The sequence below is a fragment of the Globicephala melas genome, chromosome 16, assembly GCF_963455315.2.
Source record: "Globicephala melas chromosome 16, mGloMel1.2, whole genome shotgun sequence".
Taxonomy (NCBI): Eukaryota; Metazoa; Chordata; class Mammalia; order Artiodactyla; family Delphinidae; genus Globicephala; species Globicephala melas.
The window spans coordinates 65,567,320-65,591,615 of record NC_083329.1 but is presented as its reverse complement, the minus strand read 5'-3'; the positions used below and the strand labels follow the sequence as shown (position 1 = coordinate 65,591,615).

The 24,296-nt window shown below is 35.8% G+C and overlaps 1 pseudogene; it reads right to left on the bottom strand.

Moving 5' to 3' along the window:
• Positions 1-6,965: 6,965 nt before the first annotated feature.
• LOC115856481 (E3 ubiquitin-protein ligase RNF13 pseudogene) lies at positions 6,966-7,956 on the bottom strand (annotated as a pseudogene).
• Positions 7,957-24,296: the final 16,340 nt, after the last annotated feature.

Here is a 24,296-nt window from a genome sequence, read left to right as displayed (position 1 = left end):
GGTCTCCTTCCCCAAATCACTTACACTAATCTAATAATAAGAGAAATATCAGACAGATTTCAATTTAGGGGCGTTCTATCCAGTACCTGACCAGGGATGCTCACACTATCAACATCATTAAAAAAAAAAAAAAAAAAAAGTCTGAGAAGTTGTCATAACTAAGAGGATCCTGAGGAGATATGATGACTAAATGTAATGTGCTATCCCAATACTGAAACAAAAAGTATATCAGGAGAAAATTAAGTAACTCTGAATAAAGTGTGGACTTTAGTTAATAATAATATATCAATACTGTTTCATTAACTGTAACATGCACCATTCTAATGTAAGATGTTAATAATAGGGGAAACTGCAAGTTATTTGGGAACTCTCTGTACTATTTTGCAATAAATCTTCAAATCTAAACATTTTCTAATATATAAGGATTATTTTTAAATATGAGTTTTTTAATGACGGGGAGGCATGCTTATATTATAAGATGAAGTGAAATACAGACACAATTAAAAATATAGTAAGATCTCAGCTAGGTTAAACAATGCTCATGCAAAATAATCTGAAGAACATCTACTACAGTATTATCAGCATTGTTTGTTTTGGAGAGGCTGTAGCAGAATAGGTGATGCTTATTATTGTTTGTATACTTTGTACAATTTCAAATAATAATTAGAAAAATGTTACACTAAAAGATATAAATAAAGGCTGATACCTCAGCTTTGAATATTTGAAATCACAGAATATCACACCTCAACATATTTTCTCAGTTTCTGTAACAAGGTCAATGTCAGTAAAAGAATAAAAATTTTTAAAAATTAAAAAAAAACAACAACCTCTTTGAACTACTCATGCCAAGTGTTACTATGGCAATATTCTAAATGAATAATTAAAGTACATTTTAAAATTAATAAACATTTGATAGTTTGGAAATGTTCCCACAGTTTCTATGGAGATAATTATTATGCCTATTTGAACAAATATTTCTCTTGATAAATGAAAGTTTATTTTCAAAATTAAAACTAAGACCTTCTTACTTTAATCTACTTAACACAAAACAGAATTAAACAAGTAAAGTACTCTTAACAATCACTGAAGACTAGAAACCACAGAAATTTCTGCACTCTATCCTTTAAAATATGAATATGCTGGATCTTTTATTGCAAGGAAAGAGACACTTCGGGCATTTAGCTTTCCCTGAGAATGAGTTTTCAAAGACTGTAGAATCAAAGATGAACTGAGGTTACTTTTCCAAAATGCAGTGTTTAGGTTAGAAGTTTTATTATGAAAGAAACAAAATTAAACTTGAGCAGTAGTTTAGGTTAAAGGTCATTATAAAGCAAAGATTTGTTTGATTAAAACATGTCAAGCTTTGTCTTAACCTCTAGCCCTGATAGAAAATATCAAGGATATTTTCTATCTGAACTGAACAAGGAAAGTTTAGAAAGAGTGCCCCTAAGTCTAATATGATGACTTGTAAGGTGATAAATTGGCTGGCTAGTAATTCATATAGCTCTCTACAAACTTACATTATATGAAAGATCTGGAGCGGGCGGTGGGGGTGAATGAATTTGATATTAGGTAGACAAGAACCAATTAGGATTGTCTTCAATTTTAAGCAAAAGACCCAAGTCTCTCTGGACTCCATGTGACTTTCCTATGATAGATTTGGTGGGACCATGATTTTGATTTGTCCTTTCTGACTATTAGCTAGAGAATTCAAGTATGCTCAGGAACAACATCAATGCATGTATTATATGAGTAAAGAAATGTGATAATAATGTGAAGTGTATTATCTCTGAGTTTATAAGAGAGTGAAAATAGCATTTGATATTTTGTGAGAAAACTGCTCAAAAGAAGTTTGAATGCTAAAGGTGCTTAAACATGTCATTTAGAGGCAAAGAAGAAAAAAAAAAAACATTTTCACAAAAACTGTATGAGAAATCAATATTAAGAAGACAAACAACCCAATCGAAAAATGGGCAGAAGACCTAAATAGAAATTTCTCCAAAGAAGACAGACAGATGGCCAGGAAGCACATGAAAAGCTGCTCAACATCACTAATTATTAGAGAAATGCAAATCAAAACTACAATGAGGTATCACCTCACACCAGTTAGAATGGGCATCATCAGAAAATCTACAAACAACAAATGCTGGAGAAGAGGGATCCCTCTTGCACTGTTGGTGGGAATGTAATTGATACAGCCACTATGGAGAACAGTATGGAGGTTCCTTAAAAAACTAAAAATAGAATTACCATATGATCCAGCAATCCCACTACTGGGCAGATACCCAGAGAAAACCATAGTTCAAAAAGACACATGCACCCCAATGTTCATTGCAGCACTGTTTACAATAGCCAGGTCATGGAAGCCACCTAAATGCCCATCGACAGATGAATGGATAAAGAAGATGTGGTACATATATACAATGGAATATCACTCAGCCATAAAAAGGAACAAAATTGGGTCATTTGCAGAGATGTGTATAGACCGAGAGACTGTCATACAGAGTGAAGTAAGTCAGAAAGAGAAAAACAAATATAGTATATTAACACATATACGTGGAATCTAGAAAAATGGTACAGATGAACTGGTTTTCAAGGAAGAAATAGAGACACAGATGAAGAGAACAAATGTATGGACACCAAGGGGGGAAGGTGGAGGGGAGGATGAATTGGGAGATTTGGATTGACATATATTCACTAATATGTATAAAATAGATAACTAATAAGAGCCAGCTGTATAAAAATAAATAAAGATAAAAATAAAAATACTATGTGAGAAATGTTTCAGGGTAGAAAAGTTGCAATGATTTTGAGAGGCTCTGAGTCACCTATGGACCTTATTATTGTAGGTTTGATGAAAGTGGGGTTCAGCTCCTCTGTGAGATTGACCTTGTGGACACACCTTGTGTGCCTAACTTGACCTGGTCCTCTAAGCCTTTTGTCTCTTATATTATTCATTTGTTCTCTTACACTGTTGATCAGTTCTTTTTTCTGTTCTCTTAAAGACTTTTAAGCCTGAAACCATAGAAATTCACAATGAGAGTTAAATGTTCCATGCTTAATCAAATGCTTTGTCTCTGACTGTTTTTTTTCATTTTTAACCTTTCCAACATGAAAGTAAATATTAAAATATGTGTATTTTTAAATTTCAATAGAAAGTCATTGGATCTTTTTATAGTTAAGGCCATTTTAGAATCTAGAAGCATGACATAGTCTTTCTTGGAAGTATTCAATTTTACATCTTCATGTTTTAATACAAAGAACTCTTAGAACTTTCTAAAATCATGGAAGATTTTTTGATTTCTATAGTGGGGTTGATTTTTTGTAATTTATAAAATTAAGTTTCTTGAGATGTGATTTGTATACAAATACAACCATTTTAACAATACTAGGTTTTTTTTGTTTTGCTTTTATTTTTTATTTATTTTTTTACATCTTTATTGAAGTATAATTGCTTTACAATGTTGTGTTTCTGTTGTACAACAAAGTGAATCAGCTATACGTATACTTATATCTGCATATCCCCACCCTCTTGCGTCTCCCTCTCACGCTCCCATCCCACCCCTCTATGTCATCACAAAGCACCGAGCTGATCTCCCTGTGCTATGCAGCAGCTTCCCACTAGCTATCTATTTTACATTTGGTAGTGTATATATGTCACTGCTACTTTCTCCCTTCATCGCAGCTACCCCTCCCCTGCCCCACCATGTCCTCAAGTCTATTCTCTACATCTACATCTTTATTCCTGCCCTGCCACTAAGTTCATCGGTACTGTTTATTTTAGATTCCATATATGTGTGTTAGCATATGGTATTTGTTTTTCTCTTTCTGACTTACTTCACTCTGCATGACAGACTCTAGGCCCATCCACCTCACTACACATAACTAAATGTCATTTCTTTTTATGGCTGAATAATATTCCATTGTATATATGTCTTTATCCATTTATCTGTCTATGGACATTTAGGTAAGCATACTAGTTTTGACAAATTTAAATGTTTGAGTAATCACCACCTCAGTCAAGACACAGTATTTTCATCCACCCCAAATTTGCCTTTCCCAGGCAATCATCTCCTCCCAACACTGGCTCCAGGCAACCACTGACCATCCTTCTGTCACTATACATTCAATTTACATTTTCTAGAGTTTCATGTGAGTAGAATGATATGGTACATAGTTTTTTGGAGTCTAGCTTCTTTGTCTCATAGTGTTTGTAATATTTACAATCCTCTTGTGTTCCTCAGTAGTTTGTTTCATGTTATTTTGAGAAGTAATCTATTCTTTGAATATACCACAGTTTGTTTATTCATTTAACTGTTGGTAGATTTGAGCTATTTACAGTTTGGGGCTACAACAAATAAACTGATAGGAACAATCATGTAAAGTCTTTGTGTTGATGTAAAGCTTAATTTCTCCTAGAAACATATCTAGGAGTGAAGTTGTTGGGTCATACAGTAATTGTAGGTTGAAATTAATAAGAAACTCCAAACTGTTCCAAATTGGTTGTATCATTTTGCATTTCTACCAGCAGTATATAAGAATTCCAGTTGCTGATATCCTTACCAAAACTGGTACAGCCAGTTCTTGTAAACTGAGCCAATCTATTGATATGTAGTATTATCTGCTTGTGATTTAGTTTGAATTACCACAGTGGCTAAATATCTTTTCATGTGTTTGTCTATATATCTTCTTTTGTGAAGTGTCTGGTTTAAATAGTTTGTCCTTTTTTTTTTTTTTTTTTTTTTTTTGCGGTACATGGGCCTCTCACTGCTGTGGCTCTCCTGTTGCAGAGCTCAGGCTCCTGACACGCAGGCTCAGTGGCCATGGCTCACGGGCCCAGCCACTCCGCATCATGTGGGATCTTCCCGCACCGGGGCACGAACCCATGTCCCCTGCATCAGCAGGTGGACTCTCAACCACTGTGCCACCAGGGAAGCCCATTTTTTTAATTGGAGTTTTAGTCTTATTATTGAATTGTTAGTGTTCTTTATACATTCAGCATACAGTTCTTTTATCAAATAAATACACATATATTTATTTAGCAGAATTACATATAAATATACATATTCATATGTCATATATATTTCTTTGAAGTGTGTGATATGCTTTTTTATTTTTTAGTTGTATCTTTGAAAAAGCAGAAAATTTTAATTTTTTTAAGTCCAATTGTCAATTTTTCATATTATGTGTGCATTTGTACAGTCTTAAAATCTGATAATATTATGTTCTCCAATGTTGCTATTTTCTTTTTAAATTGTTTATTGGTCCTTTGCAATTTCACATAAATTTTAGAATTGCCTTGTCAATTCCAACCAAATAAGTATGCTGGAATTTTGAGCAGGATTATATTAAATCTATAGATTCAAATGGTGGATAATCTTAAAAGATATTGAGTCTTCCAGTCCACAAACATAGTATTTCCTCTTTTGCTATGTGTTCTTTAATTTCTTGGCAATTTTTTTTTTTAGATTTTTTCATTGAATAGGTCTTTAAATATTTTGAAATAATTTATCTCTAACTATTTTAGGTATTTTTATGTTTTATAAGTGTTATTTTGCTTTCAAGTTCCAATTGTTTATTGCTAGGCAGTAAGAAACCAAATGCATTTTGTATATTTATTTTGCATTTGGGAAATATTAATCTCACTTATTTTAATAAATTCTTTGCAAATTTTGTGAGATTTATATCATATAAAATTGTCACCTGCCAGAAAAGACAATTTTGTTTCTTCCTGTCCAATCTGTATGCCTGTTATTTTTTGTTTGTTTGATTGTATTGCACTGAGTAGGATCAATACAACATTGAATAGAAGTTGGAAGAATTGTCTTTCTTTCATTTTACAAATCTTACCAGGGAAGCTTTCATTAAGTATGATGTTAGTTGTAGTATTTTTATTTATTCATTTATTTATTTATTTTTTGCCAGTTCTTAAAGTGGAAAACATGTTTATTAACATTCAAACTCCCTTCATACAAGGCCATATAAAAATTCTTAACATTTTGACTGTACATAAGTCTATATTTTCTACATAGTTACAATAATGTATAATTTAGCTTTTCATAATACATTGTTTAAATACATCATTAGTTCTGTTAAACATAAGCAATATTTGCAAATCTAATACTTGAACAATTTCCTCTGTTCATAGTTTAGCAGGACTAATTAGCATAAGATGCTCTTTTTTAAGAAGTATATAATCTGAGTATTAACAATTACTGAAGTTTGGTATTTCTATACAGCATTTTCTTTTTGCTTTGATCACAATAACACAAAAAATCCTTAAGGATACTGAAATTCAGTAACTAAAGTCCAGAGACATTAGCCAATAAGTCAAGTTCATACATAACACTATAGTATTAAAAACCTTAAAAAAAAAAAAAAAAAACAACCTTTTGCAATCTGCCCTAGTAGAGACTGTTCCTCTCAGGATAAGACTACTTGGCAATAGAAAGGAAAAAGACAGCTTTGAGTCTCTGTGGTGCTGATCGGAAGAAAAATGCTAACTTACCTTGTCGCCTCTCACTAATGATGGCAGAAATACCAGAACAACCATATTCCAGCTCAACAACTCTAGGTAACTTTATGGAGATGGAAGTTGGCTTAGCTCATGCTAGGTGACCGCAGCACTGACCTTGTGTGTAAAAACATGAAACATTTGCATATTGTGATCTAGGTCTTAATTGTAAGCTATACTGAGGAATTTTTTTAATGTTTTGGCTATATTTCATTCCAAAAGAAGAGTTGATTTGATGCTTGAGTTACAGCACCAGTCTGTATTAGTTATTAGTGAAATGAAGTACACTCCTGCAGATAAATACCAGGTCAAAAAAACCTGTTTCAGTAATCTGATTAACCTGTAGAATACTAAAAAATAAGTTATTTCCACAGAAATCTCTGAAGGGAGCAAAATAACTATATGCCTAAATAAACATTTTAAAGGGAAATAACCCAGTACCCTCTGAAGGTCAAACAGTGTTTGCTATGTTGTAATCCTATTCATCATCAGGCTGCAGTTGGACCACAACACTATGTTCATTAGCTTCGTTTTCTGCATCACTACTGTCAGTATCTTCATTGTCATCTTCCTCATAGTCTGAAGATTCTGTCACGTTCTGATGTGAGCGGGATTCCGGCAAAGCCCCAAATGACTGGGTGCTGACAGAAGCCAAAGGTCTGAATAAAGGCGTATGTTCTGACACTTCATTTTCTTCTTGACTACTCTCTGTGTCAGAGTCTGAATCGCCTTGAGAAGGAACAACTTTTTGCTTGCAGACTGGACAGGTTTTTTTGGTTTTAGTTAGCCAAGGATCTACACACTTGCAATGATAAGCATGGGAACACGGAAGGATTCTGAGCTTGTCTCCATCTTCATATTCATCCAAATCAATGGCACATACCTCATACTCATCTCCTTTTTTGAATTTATGATAGGGAGTTTCTTAAGTTGATCTTTACGAAGTCAGTTTCTTCTAGCTCTATGTCTATCCTGGACAGATTTTGTGATCTGTACTTACTGTCACTGGATCCCATGTTAATGAGGTCATCAGAATCAACAGTGTGAACTATGGCTGCTTTGTATCCTGCTCTCTGTGCATTTAAAACCTTTTCATCAAAATTACAATCAAGTCTTCTAATTAACACGATTAAAGGGCCAGATGAATTGTCTCTTAGTGGCAGAGGCACTATGAGTTCACAGGCATCCTCTGGTTTTGAGTTAATCAAAAAACCCTTTAAACCTTCAGCTGGAAGTCTATAACCAAATCATGCTGGAAGGTCATCAGTGTCTGAGACGCGTTTTCAAAATTATGTGCTAAAATGTCCGCTTCTACAGGCAGTAGGTTTAGGAATGCAAAGAGCTGGACAGTCAAGATGGTATAGACTTGTGTGGCCGACAGCATAAGCATCCCTATGGAGAGCAGCATCTCACTGTAAAGTCACCTGGAAGCCTGACGCCACAACACAAATAGGCTCGCCAACCACGTCACTGCGGCAGAAGTCCCTAATCCCGACTTCATGACTGAATCTCCGCACCGACCCCCACCCTAGCTGTAGTATTTTTATTGATGTCTATTATCAGAGTGGGAAAAAAAGTCCCTTTTGATCTAAGTTTGCTGAGTGTTTTTATCATGCATGATTGCCAAATTTTTCAAGTGCTTTTTTCTGCAACAGTTATCAACAAAATAGGTGTTGAGGTGGTCAATTGGACAGAAAGACTGAAAGTACTAATCAAGCCTTTATTCACTTACTGTGACAGTGAATAATGCAAGAGGTTAAAGGAAGCTCTGGCTCCCTGCCATTTTGTTTTTCTTCATAGAATGGCAGGAGAGGGTCAGATGGATAGAGCGCAGAAAGGGGTAGCTGTCTCTGAGGAGAGGCTTAACAAAAGGCTCTTGTCTCTTCATGGACCATGGGCTGAAGGTAAGGAAAGAAAGAAGAGGTTAGGAGTTGGAAGGTACTGAGTTGAAGTACAGTGCCTTAGCTACGGGCACTGAGATGGAGGCCTCAAAATAGGTGGTCAGGGCTAGGAGTGCCCATATGCCTATGAGGATGCAGATGAGTGGGGTGGGGGAAATCTGAGTCCTTGACTACAACTTTCTTCAGAAAATTGCAGTGTAACATTGTGCACCAAATCTGGTGAGGGGAAAGCAGCTTTCACTCATGAGGCCTGTCAGGCAAAGCTTGGTAATTGCCTATAGTTGGGCCAAGGATTCCACACAGGATTTGGGGATGGAGCCAGACTCCTCAGTCACAGGTTTTTCTCCTTTATTGTCTTGATAAAAACAATACTTTAAGTTCATTCTTCTTTCCTAATATATGCATTTGGAGCTTTAAGTCTCCCTCAAAGCACCACATTGGCTGCATATCCTGTTATTAGCTATGCCTTGCTTTTTTTTTTTTTTTGGCAGTTACTCATGGGTTGACATTATGCATCTTTAAATTTTCCAGTCTGCCTTCAGATAATATTGAACCACTTCACACAGAATCAAAGGAAAGGCTGAAATGAAAACAGGGATCTGTGATGTATTATTTTAAAGCAGGATACTTTTTAGCTGGCTTGCTGGTCCATGAGATTAGGATAAGTTGAACGTGGAGGTACAAAAGTGTGATGTGTTATAACTGATATGAAGATATGAAGGAGGTATTCAGGAAGGCATCAAGTGCCCAACTGAGTTTGGAGAACACAAATTTGTAATGGCACTTGTGCGTAAGGCTGTATGGCTTTCTCCAGCAGATCTCAGCAACCTGAGTAATAAGTGGAGAAACGTGGGTTGGAGTTGAGTAGGACTGATGGGGTAGAAAGTAAAAGCTCAAGTATTGATGGTGAAATTAATTGATTGAAATGACACATCATCTTCCCTAAACTGGATAAGAGAGAAAAGGAATTGATGAGGTAGGTGAAAGATCAGGAAACAAGGAAATTCCATATTCAGTCTAACATTTCATTTTCATGATAAGTGTGAGATGAGAAGAAAATGTACAAAAATTGAGGGAGAGAGGGAAAAAAAGAAGCATGAGAAAAATTTTAGATGTAGCAGAATTTAACAATGATATAAAATCTCTATCAGATCCAATTTGCACCATTCTTCACTGTACTCTTTGCCCTGAGAGGATAGCCTGCATAGAATTATATCATCAATAGATTTCCTTTACCTCAAGCTTCTTTCTAGGTTTGAACATTGAGAGGCACTAGCATGAGATCAGAAGACAAGACAGGTCAAGGTAGTTATTCTTCTTGATGCCTCTTTGCCAAGCTGCAGCTCCTGCCAGGATGTTCCTTCTATAAGGCTCCTGTCTACAGATTCTAATATTTATTTCCTTTCTTTGTCCCTTAAGAAGTAGGGTCGTAGCTGTTTCAGGTGCCACATTATTCCCCAAATGCTGCTCACACCGTTGTAGAGCATCTCCTTATTAAATTGACCCTGAACTTTCCAGTTTGAGTGTGCCATCTGTTTCCAGTAGGACCCAGGCTAACACACACGCACACGCATACACAGTAATAGCCCAATGTGATGTCAGATTTCCTTCCTCACTGAAAATCAGTATTTCTCTTGGATTTGTCATACAAGTTCACTTGTTATACAGGTTCACGTATAAGTGGAAAGTATGGCCACCAAAGTGCTATGTCTTGAGTGGACAAACTGTCTGATCTTTATGCCCCACTAATTTTGGTGTCTAAAATCATATTATTAACCACTCTAAAACAAGATAATGAATCCAGAAAAACCTAATCCAACAAATATTTATTTAAATGCTTGGTATGTACCTGGCACTGACCTGATGAAATGAACATGACTCAATGTGTGTCATGAACACTAGTGCAAGTGATTTATATGAATTATCACTGCATTTCTCCAGCACCTAATGTCTTCTTTCTTCTTTAAAACTTCATAGAAAGTTCTGTTTGAAAACATATATTTTAAATGTCTAGCTTATCTTATACCATTGTTTATCTTTGTATGTCTAATATATATATTTCCCTATCAGATTCAATGTAATTCATTTTTATGAATTCTGAATTGCCTGTATTTTTCAATACCCTTCATTTGCTACCAATCAACTTAAGACTCATAGAATTTGAACAGTTTTTTTGGCTTTTTTTTTCCAGGATGATATTGAAGATACTCATGTTGTTAGGTCAGCAATCATATTTCTAACTGCCTCCCCCCAATATCTGCCTTCCTCTTCATATGGCGTTCATCCCCTGTGCATACCTGTGTCCGCATTTGTCCTTTTTATAAGGATATCTGTCATGTTGGATTAGGGGCCAACCCTACTACAGTATTACTTAATCTTAATCTTAACTAATTACATTCCAATGACCCTATTTCCAAATAAGGTCACATTCTCAGGTACTAGGGGTTAGGACTTCAACATATGAATTTGGTGAGGGGGACACCATTCAATCCATAACAATACTCAATAAATAAACTACTGCATTATTTGCCAAGTGCCTCAGGTGGACCCCAACTCTGAGACTTAATACATTTATCTTATTGTAAAATACTGACAAGAAACTGGTTAGGTATACTTTGCTAATCATAAGGACTAATTTTATTTTCTGTACTCCTGATAGCAATTTATGGAGGTAGACTAGAAGTACCTCGTGAATGAATCCAAAAGACTACATTCAAAGCTTAGAGCACAAAAGGTGGAGTATTAAATTCCAAACGTAGGCACTTGTCTGATGGATGAGTTCTTTGATCCTTCTCTCCCTTTCTCTGAAGAGGATTTAGGGTAAAGAACTGAGTATATATAAGTACAATCTCTTTTTCACTCTCCTCTTCTCCAGTTCTTCCATTTCACTTCCTATTTCTTTGTATAAAAGACTTTGGAGAGCCCAAGAGCATAGCAGGCCTTTTTTATGTGTGTTTCAAATCAAAGAGATATCCAGTCAGCAAAAATCAAAGATCACAAGCAGCAAATCTGTCAGGTCTGAGATGTAACCCTGTGTCTTTTTTTCCAAAAGAGACAATTGACCTTCTCAATAAGTCATAACTTATGTACTATGTACAGAGGTATCAAAGGTTTTGAAAGCACAGCATGTTTAATACAAAAAGGTGTATTCTGCTATCTATAAGTAACAGAAAATAAGAGAATAAGTGTGACTGCGTCCACTTTAGTCTAATTTTTATGCTAATAATAAGTATCCTAAAGAGCACAGATTGTTTTTCCCTTAGTAGGTGGAAAGATATAGAAACAGATATAATGAAAGCTAGATAACATAAAATATGATTTTTAACTACTTATTCATTTCTTTTGTTCTTGAAAATGTGTCACATTCACTACATAAGTGAGAAATAAGTGATAAGAAAGAAGGGCACCCCAAGCTTGAAGAAATAGCAGAACATGGAAATAAGTCTGAGGTGAGAACCATGAAATAAGATTCAGATCAGGGAAGAGAACAATTCTAACTAAAATACACTTTGAAGAATAAATGTAAGAATAAAGGCAATTTTAATCTGTCATCCTATTTGAAGCTTAAGTCCACATTAAATCTCCTACTACTGGAAAAAAGGAGGTGGTAAGAAAATACAAAGGAAGAGATTATTGGAAACTGCATAAATTAGTTGATGAGGACTCATGCATAGGAGCTTTCCAAAGTTTCAAACACATATTCTGTATGTGTGTGGGTATTTGTTTGCATAACTCATATTTTGTCAAGTTCAAGACAATTGTGACCTGCAGGATTGCTGAGGGTCTGAGAGGGAGAAAATGTATCTAAGAACAACTACCATAACAGTTGACATACTGGAGGATTAAAATTAGAAGTCAGTTTCTGGTGTTTGTTTCATTAGTATTGGCAGCAAAAGTTTTCACTTTGATTAAATAATTTTCTCTTTTATATTCAAAAACTGGAAAAAGATAACCTACAAAATAACATTAAAGGAGAAAAAGTAGGATGATAAAGCAGCTTGTTCCCAAGAAATCCTTAAGTCTCAAAAAAGAGAATGATTGTTGTTTCTTGTTGTTGTTGTTGTGTGTGTGTGTGTTTTAGGAAAACAGCTGTATATATCAGCAGGGGATGGTTAGGTTGGGCAGAGGTCATGAGAGAATAAGTGATATGAGAGCATTTTATTTTTATTGTCTGGAACTTTTTTCTCTGGGATGGAGCTTCAAAAATGGAACCCTCTCCCCTCAAGGTTTTCTCCTCATAGATATTTTGAAAAAAATCTTTATTTTAAGGATTTTTTTCCATGATGGGTTAAAATAACTACATAAATTATTTTATGTAGTTAAAAGGCTCCAGATAGGTGACAGGGAGATTGAAGAAGGAGGATGATATGGTCCAGAAAAACTATTTCCAAGAAAACCCAGCCCCTGAAAAATCACGTGAAGTGTTTGACCATATAGCAAGGTGTTTTAGATTCCTTTTTATTTTCAGTATCTTTAAGGGAAAAGATGGATAGGTAAGCACCTAATGAGGCATTAACTAAACTGGGGTGGAAGGCGGGGAGATGCATAAGAAAGGAAATGTAATCATTATGGTATGTATCTCAATTGTGAATAATACTATGAATTATTATGTATTTCATAATAATGAAAATATGTAATACAATTTGCCCCAAAATTTTGATATGATTACATTGGAAGAATACCTTTAAGGTGGAAGGAGCTTTATAAGAGTGCTAAACCCTCATTTTACTGATTAGGAAGGCAGTAGGTAACATGTGTAACTGAAAAATACATTATATTATAAGTGTGTAATTTAAACATATAGTGCAAATACCTCCCAAAATAGTTAGAAATGTGTTTCTCTCTGTGAGTGAGCAAAGGAGATTGGAGGGTGGAAGGTGGGGACTGCTGACTTATACAGTGAATTTAAACAATAAAAACATATTTTTAAGTCAAGAAAGAAAGAAATGATAAATATAATTTTTAAAAGCTATCTAGTTTTTCAGGAATTCCCTGGTGGTCCAGTGGTTAGGACTTGGCACTTTCACTGCCAGTGCCTGGGTTCAATCCCTGGTCAGGGAACTAAATCCCACATGTCATACGGTGCAGACAAAAAAAAAAATTGTCTAGTATTTTATCATAAACATAGAATAATGTTTGGACACTGTGACTAAATTAAAAAATAAATTGTTTCAAAGATAAAAGCTATACTTGTCTGTATCTTAAATAAGACAGCGGGAAGAAAGACAAAGAATGTGAAAGAATAAAGACCAGGTTGCATTTGTGCATATGAATATGACAGAGCACTTACTTTTGACAGCACATATGTAGCTAAAAATGCATACATACATCTAAATGCTAAGCAGTTCTACTGCCATATATGTGTAACATATTCACATCAAAGTTAATTAATGTGTTATCATTCTAAAAATAAATACCAGATTTTACCTTATGTGTTTCTCATGTCCAGGCTTCAAGACTTTATTGTGCCATTTATTCCTTTAAGCAATTGCTACTCAGAGGAATATTTAGTTTGGTTTGGCAATTAACAGCATAAAGAGCTTAAGTGGCATTTGTTGAGAACTTTTTAGCCTTGGACAGAAGCCTTCTCATAGAACAAAGTTTCATATATATTCTTCAGAGAAATAATACCAGAAGGTGCTCCTTCAAAAGAGTAGTTCCAAGACAAATTATTTTGGAAACAACATATTACACTTTCATTTTGGATTTTGACCAATATATCCTTAATGTTTTCCTCAGCTTGACTACACATTAGATAGGTTTATTCCTGAATCTAGTCCCCTTTTTCTTAGAACAATGGCAGTTAGAAATATGATTGCTGAGCTAACAACATGATTATCTTTAATATCATCCTAAAAAAAAAAAAAACTGGTCAAGTTCTATGAGTCTTCAGTTCCCTTTTTCTTAGAACAATTACTATAGAAACATTGCAATTGTAAGTTCTTTCTCTGTCCTTTTGAGATGTAAATCTTCCCTCAGTCTCTTACCAGTTTTACAAACCAGGAAGCTCTCTCTCAAACATCTGGGAGCCATTCCTGTGAAATGTAGTCATAAAGAAAGATAAAGTCCCCATCTTCCTATCTCTGGGGCAGGTATCACTAGCAAATAGAGATGCCCTGATCACAGTCACCACCCTTCCATATAAAGTCATCTAGTACATTTTCACTAGCTCACCTCACGGCTTCAAAACTCCTAACTTTGTTTCAGTAGAGAGGAGTTCAATCTCTCTCCCCTATTTCAATAGTCTTGAATAGTTTTCCCTGCCTGTTTAACGCCACCTGTTGCAGTATTGCTTTGGCAATATTTATAAAATACATTTTATATTAAATGTTTTCAGGAATACTGCAGAAAAGAAACGAACCTACCTGAGGTTCCTAACCAAATGTTCCCAATTCATAGCAAAATGAAAACTTTTATTTGTTAATACATATTCCATTATACCAGTAGTTTTCTTCAAAGCATGGTTCAAAGACCAGCAATATCAGCACCAATGGGAACTTGTTAGAAATAAAGTTTTCAGGCCCCACCGAAACCTTTTGAATCAGACAATTTGGGGGTGGGGCTCAGTAACCTGTGGGTTACCAAGTCTACCAGGTAATTGTGATGCATGCACACTAAACCAGCACATTTTATCACATGTGTTGGGAAATTCAATCCTAGGTAACAGCAATAAAGAAACAAAGACCAGCTAAGAAAGAGCATTACTCTATTTATTTATTTATTGCATTTTAATAATTGAAATTAACACTCAGACAAATTTCTGTCCTAAAATTTAGAATGCAGAGCAAACAAATATATTTATATTTTATTTATGACTAAAGGCTTTTTAGGTTTCCTTGTTAGCTGTCCTCTCTGCCATGCACTCTTCTTTCCTGCTCCATGCATTATATAAATACATTTTTATTTGTCATTATTCTAGAACTAATATAAAAGTTTTATGATCAAGAATCTGGAGGTTTATTTGCACTCATTACTGTTAATTCTGGGAAGTCTTTCTCTTGTCATAGTTTTTGACATCCCATGAAAATACAAAGCAATTCTCCAGCACCTAATGTCTTCTTTCTTCTTTAATTCTTCATAAAAAGTTCTGTTTGAAAACACATATTTTAAATGTCTAGCTTAGCTTATACCATTGTTTATCTTTGTATGTCTACATATATATATTTCCCTGTCAGATTCAATGTAATTCGTTTTTATGAATTCTGAATTGCCTGTATTTTTCAATACCCTTCATTTGCTACCAATCAACTTAAGACTCATAGAATTTGAACAGTTTTTTTTTTTTTTTTTTTTCCAGGATGATATTGAAGATACTCATGTTGTTAGGTCAGCAATCATATTTCTAACTGCCATTACTAAACCAAATATTGTTTCTTGTGATTAATGTATTTCCTTCCAGATGCATATATAAATTGCATGTTACATTCAGAAGTAGTACAGAGTCTGCAGAGAAAGCAGAACTCTGAATTAGAGGCGATAGCCCTTACAGAAAGCTCATGTGACTTATTTTTTGGGTTTTTTAGCTGTGGAGAAATGACACTAACTACCCATATTATACAAGGCTGATTTTCTCCCTCCTTTACAAAGAAGATCCATTCCCCACCCACATCTTTACCTTAGGTCTTTAGACAATATTTTTAACACTGAAGCTGGAAAAGCTAGGACTGAGAAAGTGGGAAGCTATGATGACTACATACCAAAGTGTACTTAATAATCACAGTCATGCACAGAGATAAAGTTCACCTTTTATAATAACATTTGTGAATTTTCACATGTACATAAGTGTAATAAGCCTAGCAATTCCTCCAGGTATGCATATTAAATCTTCAAGCAAATACAGGTATACTGTGTATTTCCTTGCATTTGCATTAATATTTGCCACTTTTTTTCATTGTCCCATCGTGAATCTGTTGGAATCTACAGACTTTCCAGTTGGTTTTGTTACAGCATTTTCTTTTGTTACCAATTTGTCACCACATTACAGATGAGAATGACACCAAATATAACTATCACTGAATGAAATTTGAAATTTTTAGCCCATTGGGAAGGACTGTTGGTTGGAAAATCTACTCATTCCCATTTTCCCAGAAAAATCAATGAGAGGAAATGAATTCAAGTGCTCTTTTCTTTTTTTCTGGATTCTTCTAGAAGATATTTAGTCAACAAGCAAACTATTTGTCACAGATTGCTTAGGGTAAATTTTACTCTGAGACAGAGAATTGTCCTCATGAGAGAGAATTCTTGACAGACATGGACTATGTCTGGAGGAACGTCTTTGAACTTGGAAGCTGAAGATCCTGTTTATAAATATAAACCTACTTCATATTTTTGTAAATGTCTCTTCTCTGCTTTTCTATTTTCCTTTGTGTTTTGAAGGTGTTCTGTGCACTGATTTAAAAACTGTTGGGGACCCCACTGGGGTTAATGAATAGGTGGAACCAAATATTTGATGTCACGAAGACACTGATTGGCAGTGATTGTGCTGGCAAAACACTTTCCTCTCTTCTCTAAATTCTCTGATACCATTTTCTGTTCTATTAGTCACATAACTGTGTGGAGGATAAACCTTTTCAGTTTCTAATTGCACTTGTTGTTTACTGTAAATTACTCTTATGAAAATATTCCCATGTATTTGCCTGTGCAAGTGTGCATGTAATTGCATTTTGGCAAGAGGGCAAAAATACATCCACTTTGAAAATGAAGTCTAAGGGGTGCTTGTACAATGACACTTTTAGCTTGACTCTTAGTTGAAATTTCTTTTGTACTCCTAAAACTGACAAGATGACAGTCTCGTCATCTTAGCTTCTCCAGCCACAAGATAGGTACAAAACTGATGCTTCTAGGTTTTTCCTGACATTGAACCTTTGTCGAACATGCCACATTTAAGGATAAAGGGAATTCTCTTGTAAACTCTCATATCTTGCTGTGGGCATGCATATGTACCTCTCAAAGCCCATCACCAAGTCATATGCAAATATATTCCAAAAGGTGCCATTGCTGTCATAACAGGGAGGTGAATTGGAGGTTTTTCCAGAATAATGGTAGAAAGCTGAGCTGAAGGACTGCTGTCTGCTTCTACCTATGAATAACCTATCAAAGGTGGCACCCCAGGCAGTCAGCTCACTCATGAGCAGATGATAGCTGTCTGGAGTTTCATGTCATAATTACTGAAAAGGAAAACTTCTGAAGTGAAAAAAATAGGTTTGATAAATACACAGTCACCACAAGAGTACAGAAAAATTGTCTTTTTATAACTACAGTATCAAAAATAGGCTATACATGTTCCTTCTCAGAATAAGAAGTACTATTATGAGGGTGCTAGAGCTTTGTATAATCTTTGTTTTCCCAGGTAGAGATCATTAGGAATTTTACAGGCTTAAGCAAAGTGATCTGGCAATAATAAATGGAAATATGAGTTTATAAGCTCAGCTGTCTTGCCAGGCTGGACTGTCTGCCCATCTCTGGACTATTATTTGTGTAAGAAATAAACTATCTTATTTAAACTACAAAAAAAAAAAAATGGAAAGAGTAGTGAAAGGAGAAAAATGGGAAAACTAATGGTGTTTCTCTTTTTCTTTCATTATTTGGATTTTTTGAATTTTATTTTATTTATTTTTTATACAGCAGATTCTTATTAGTTATCTATTTTACACATATTAGTGTATATATGCCAACCCCAATCTCCCAGTTCATCCCACCACCAACCCCTCTCCGGCCACTTTCCCCCCTTGGTGTCCATACGTTTATTCTCTATATCTATGTCTCTATTTCTGCCTTGCAAACCAGTTTGTCTGTACCATTTTTCTAGATTCCACATATATGCATTAATATATCATATTTGATTTTCTCTTTCTGACTTACTTCACTCTGTATGACAGTCTCCAGATCCATCTGCAATTCTACAAATGACACAATTTCTTTTTTTATGGCTGAGTAATATTCCACTGTATATATGTATCACATCTCTTTATCTATTCACCTGTCGATGGGCATTTAGGTTGCTTCCATGTCCTGGCTATTGTAAATAGTGCCGCAAAGAACATTGGGTGCATGTGTCTTTTTGAATTATGGTTTTCTCTGGGTACATGCCCAGTAGTGGGATTGCTGGGTCCTATGGTACTTCTATTTTTAGTTTTTAAGGAACCTCCATACTGTTCTCCATAGTGGCTGTATCCATTTACATTCCCACCAACAGTGCAAGAGGGTTCCATTTTCTCCACACCCTCTCCACCATTTGTTGTTTGTAGATGTTCTGATGATGACCATTCTAACTGGTGTGAGGTGATACCTCATTGTAGTTTTGATTTGCTTTTCTCTAATAATTAGTGATGTTGAGCAGTTTTTCATGTGCTTCTTGGCCATCTGTATATCTTCTTTGGAGAAATGTCTATTTAGGTCTTCTGCCCATTTTTGATTGGGTTGTTTGTTTTTTTAATACTGAGCTGCATGAGCTGTTTATATATTTTGGAGATTAATCCTTTGTCCGTTGATTTGTTTGCAAATATTTTCTCCTGTTCTGAGGATTGTCTTTTCGTCTTGTTTATGGTTCCTTTGCTGTGAAAAAGCTTTTAAGTTTCATTAGACCCCATTTGTTTATTTTTGTTTTTATTTCCATTACTCTAGAAGGTGGATCAAAAAGATCTTGCTGTGATTTATGTTGAAGAGTGTTCTTCCTATGTTTTCCTCTAAGAGTTTTATAGTATCTGGTCTTACATTTAGGTCTTTAATCCATTTTGAGGTTTTTTTTTTTGTGTATGGTGTTAGAAAGTGTTCTAATTTCATTCTTTTCCATGTAGCTGTACAGTTTTCCCAGCATCACTTATTGAAGAGGCTGTCTTTTCTCCATTGTATATTCTTGCCTCCTTTATCAAAAACAAGGTGACCATATGTGAGTGGGTTTATCTCTGGTCTTTCTATCTTGTTCCATTGATCTATATTTCTGTTTTTGTGCCAGTATGATATTGTCTTGATTACTATAGCTTTGTAGGATAGTCTGAAGTCAGGGAGTCTGATTCTTCCAGCTCCATTATTCTTTTCAACACTACTTTGGCTATTCGGGGTCTTTTGTGTCTCCATAGAAATTTTAAGATTTTTTTGTTCTAGTTCTGTAAAAAAATGCCACTGGTAGTTTGATAGGGATTGCATTGAACCTGTAGATTGCTTTGGGTAGTATAGGCATTTTCAAAATATTGATTCTTCCAATCCAAGAACATGGTATATCTCTCCATCTGTTTGTGTTATCTTTGAATTCTTTCATCAGTGTCTTATAGTTTTCTAAGTACAGGTCTTTTACCTCCTTAGGCAGACTTATTCCTAGGTATTTTATTCTTTTTGTTGCAATGGCTAATGGGATTGTTTCCTTAATTTCTCTTTCTGATGTTTCATTGTTAGTGTATAGGAATGCAAGTGATTTCTGTGCATTAATTTTGTATCCTGCAACTTTACCAAATTCATTTGATTAGCTCTAGTAGTTTTCTGGTGGCATGTTTGTTTATTTATTTATTTATTTATTTATTTATTTATTTATTTATTTATTTATATTTTTGGCTGTGTTGGGTTTTCATTGCTGTCCATGTGCTTTCTCTAGTTATGGTGAGTGGGGGCCACTCTTTGTTGTGGTGTGCAGGTTCTCATTGCGGTGGCTTCTCTTGTTGTGGAGCACGGGCTCCAGGCATGCAGGTTTCAGTTGTCGTGGCACGCAGGCTCAGCAGCTGTGGCAAATGGGCTTAGTTACTCCACAGCAGGTGGAATCCTCCCAGACCAGGGCACGAACCCATGTCCCCTGCATTGGCAGGCAGATTCTTAACCACTGCGCCACCAGGGAAGCTCTGGTGGCATTTTAGGATTATCTGTGTATAGTCTCATGTCATCTGCAAACAGTGACAGTTTACTTCTTTTCCAATTTTTATTCCTTTTATTTCTTTCTCTTCTCTAATTGCCATGGCTAGGACTTCCAAGACTATGTTGAATAATAGTGGCGAGAGTGGACATCCTTGTCTTTTTCCTGATCTTAGAGAAAATGCTTTCAGTTTTTCACCATTGAGAATGATGTTTGCATGGGTTTGTCATATATGGCCTTTATTATGTTGAAGTAGGTTCCCTCTATGCCCACTTTCTGGAGAGTTTTTATCATAAATGGGTGTTGAATTTTGCCAAAAGCTTTTCTGCATCTATTGAGATGATCATATGGTTTTTGTTCTTCAATATGGTGTATCACATTGATTGATATGCATATATTGAAGAATCCTCGCATTCCTGAGACAATCCCACTTGATCATGGTGTATGATCCTTTTAATGTGTCGTTGGATTCTGATGCTAGTATTTAATGAGGATTTTTGCATCTTTATTCATCAGTGATATTGGTCTGTAATTTTCTTTTTTTGTAGTATCTCTGTCTGGTTTTGGTATCAGGGTGATGGTGGCCTCATAGAATGAGTTTGGCAGTGCTCCTTCCTCTGCAATTGTTTGGAAGAGTTTGAGAAGGATGTGTGTTACCTCTTCTCTAAATGTTTTATAGAATTCACCTGTGAAGCCATCTGGTGCTGGACTTCTGTTTGTTGGAAGATTTTTAATCACAGTTTCAATTTCGTTACTTGTGATTGGTCTGTTCATATTTTCTATTTCTTCCTGGTTCAGTCTTGGAAGCTTATACCTTCATTTCTTCCATGTTGTCCATTTTATTGGCATAGAGTTGCTTGTAGTAGTCTCTTATGATGCCTTGTATTTCTGAAGTGTCCATTGTATATTCTCCTTTTTAATTTGTAATTTTATTGATTTGAGTATTCTCCCTCTTTTTCGTGATGAGTCTGGCTAAAGGTTTATCAATTTTGTTTATCTTTTCAAAGAACCAGCTTTTAGTTTTATTGATCTTTGCTATTATTTTGTTTCTGTTTCATTTATTTCTGCTTTGATCTTTATGATTTCTTTCCTTCACCTAACTTTGGGTTTTGTTTTTTCTTCTTTCTCTAGTTCCTTTAGGTGTAAGTTTAGATTGTTTGAGATTTTTCTTGTTTCTTGAGGTAGGATTTTATTGCTATAAACTTCCTTCTTAGAACTGCTTTTGCTGCATCCCATAAGGTTTGGATCATCGTGTTTTCATTGTCATTTGTCTCTGGTATTTTTTAATTTCCTCTTTGATATCTTGGTTATTTAGTAATGTATTGTTTAGTCTCCATGTGTGTTTTTTTTTTTTTTTTTTACAATTTTTCCCTGTAATTGATGTCTAATCTCATAGCCTTGTGGCCGTAAAAGATGCTTGATATGATTTCAATTTTCTTAAATTTACTGAGGCTTGATTTGTGACCTAAAATGTAATCTGTTCTGGAGAATGTTCCATGTGCACTTGAGAAGAAAGTGTAATCTGCTGGTTTTGGATGGTATGTACAATAAATATCAGTTAAATCTATCTGGTCTATTGTGTCATTTAAAGCTTGTGTTTCCTTATTAATTTTCTGTCTGGATGATCTGTCCATTGGTGTAAGTGAAGTATTGAATTCCCCCACTATTATTGTGTTACTGTTGATTTCCTCTTTTATAGCTGTTAGCAGTTGCCTTATGTATTGACGTGTTCCTCTGTTGGGTGCATATATATTTATAATTGTTATATCTTCTTCTTGGCTTGATCCCTTGATCATTATGTAGTGTCCTTCCTTGTCTCTTGTAACATTCTTTATTTTAAAGTCTACTTTATCTGATATGAGAATTGCTCCTCCAGGTTTCTTTTGATTTCCATTTGCATGGAATATCTTTTTCCATCCTGTCACTTTCAGTCTGTATGTATCCCTAGGTCTGAAGTGGGTCTCTTGTAGACAGCATACCTATGGCTCTTGTTTTTGTATCCATTCAGCGAACCTGTGTCTTTTGGTTGGAGCATTTAATCCATTTTTGTTTAAGGTAATTATCGATCTGTATGTTCCTAATTACCATTTTCTTAATTGTTATTGGCTTGTTTTTGTAGGTCCTTTTCTTCTCTTGTGTTTTCCACTTAGAGAAGTTCCTTTAGCTTTTGTTGTAGAGCTGGTTTGGTGGTGCTGAATTCTCTTAGCTTTTGCTTATCTATAAAGCTTTGATTTCTCCATCGAATCTGAATGAGATCCTTGCCAGGTACAGTAATCTTGGTTGTAGGTTCTTCCCTTTCATCACTTTAAGTATATTGTGCCACTCCTTTCTGGCTTGTAGCGTTTCTGGTGAGAAATCAGTTGTTAACCTTATGGGAATTCCCTTGTATGTTATTTTTCGTTTTTCCCTTGCTGCTTTCAATAATTTTTCTTTGTCTTTAATTTTTGTCATTTTGATTCCTATGTGTCTCGATGTGTTTCTCCTTGGGTTTATCCTTCCTGGTACTCTCTGTGCTTCCTGGACTTGGGTGGCTATTTCCTTTCCCACGTTAGGGAAGTTTTTGACTATAATCTCTTCAAATATTTTCTCGGGTCCTTTCTCTCTCTCTCCTTCTTCTGGGACCCCTGTCCTGCAAATGTTGGTGAATTTAATGTTGTCTGAGAGGTCTCTTAGGCTGTCTTCATTTCTTTTCATTCGTTTTTCTTTATTCTGTTCCACAGCAGTGAATTCCACCATTCTGTCTTCCAGGTCACTTATCCGTTCTTCTGCCTCAGTTATTCTGCGATTGATTCCTTCTAGTGTATTTTTCATTTCAATCATTGTATTGTTCATCTCTGTTTGTTTCTTCTTTAATTCTTCTAGGTGTTTGTTCTTTAATTTTTTTAGGCCTTTGTTAAACATACCTTGCGTATTCTGGATCTTTGCCTCCATTCTTTTTCCGAGGTCCTCGATCATCTTCACTATCATTATTCTGAATTATTTTTCTGGAAGCTTGCCTATCTCCACTTCATTTAGTTGTTTTTCTAGGGTTTTGTCTTGTTTCTTCATCTGGTACATAGTCCTCTGCCTTTTCATCTTGTCTATCTTTCTGTGAATGTGGTTTTCATTCCACAGGCTGCAGGATTGTAGTTCTTCTTGCTCCTTCTGTCTGCCCTCTGGTGGATGAGGCTATCTAAGAGGCTTGTGCAAGCTTCCTGATGGGAGGGACTGGTGGTGGGTAGAGCTGGGTGTTGTTCTGGTGGGCAGAGCTCAGTAAAGCTTTAATCTGCTTATCTGCTGATGGGTGGGGCTGAGTTCCTTCCCTTTTGGTTGTTTGGCCTGAGGCATCCCAGCACTGGAGCCTACCTGGCTCTTTGGTGGGGCTAATGGCAGACTCTGTGAGGGCTCACGCCAAGGAGTACTTCCCAGAACTTCTGTTGCCAGTGTCCTTGTCCACGTGGTGAGCCACAGCCACCCCCTGCCTCTGCAGGAGACCCTCCAACATTAGCAGATAGGTCTGGTTCAGTCTCCTGTGGGGTCACTGCTCCTTTCCCTCAGTCCCGATGCACACATTACTGTGTCTGTGCCCTCCAAGAGTGGAGTCTCTGTTTCCCCCCATCCTGTGGAACTCCTGCAGTCAAATCCCACTAGCCTTCAACGTCTGATTCTCTAGGCATTCCTCCTTCCATTGCTGGACCCCCCCTGATGTGGGGCTCAGAACCTTCACAACAGTGGGTGGACTTCTGTGGTATAAGTATTCTCTGGTTTGTGAGTCACCCACCCAGCAGTTTTTGGATTTGATTTTATTGTGATTGCACCCCTCCTACTGTCTCATTATGGCTTCTTATTTGTCTTTGGATATGGGGTATCTTTTTTGGTGAGTTCCAGTATCTTCCTGTTGATGATTGTTCAGCAGTTAGCTGTGATTCCAGTGCTCTCGCAAGAGGGAGTGAGAACATGTCCTTCTACTCCGCCATCTTGAAGCAATCTGTCTTTTTCTGACTTAATCTTCATTCTGCTTGTGACACTATTGACCTCCCCCTTTATAATCCAATCCTAAAAT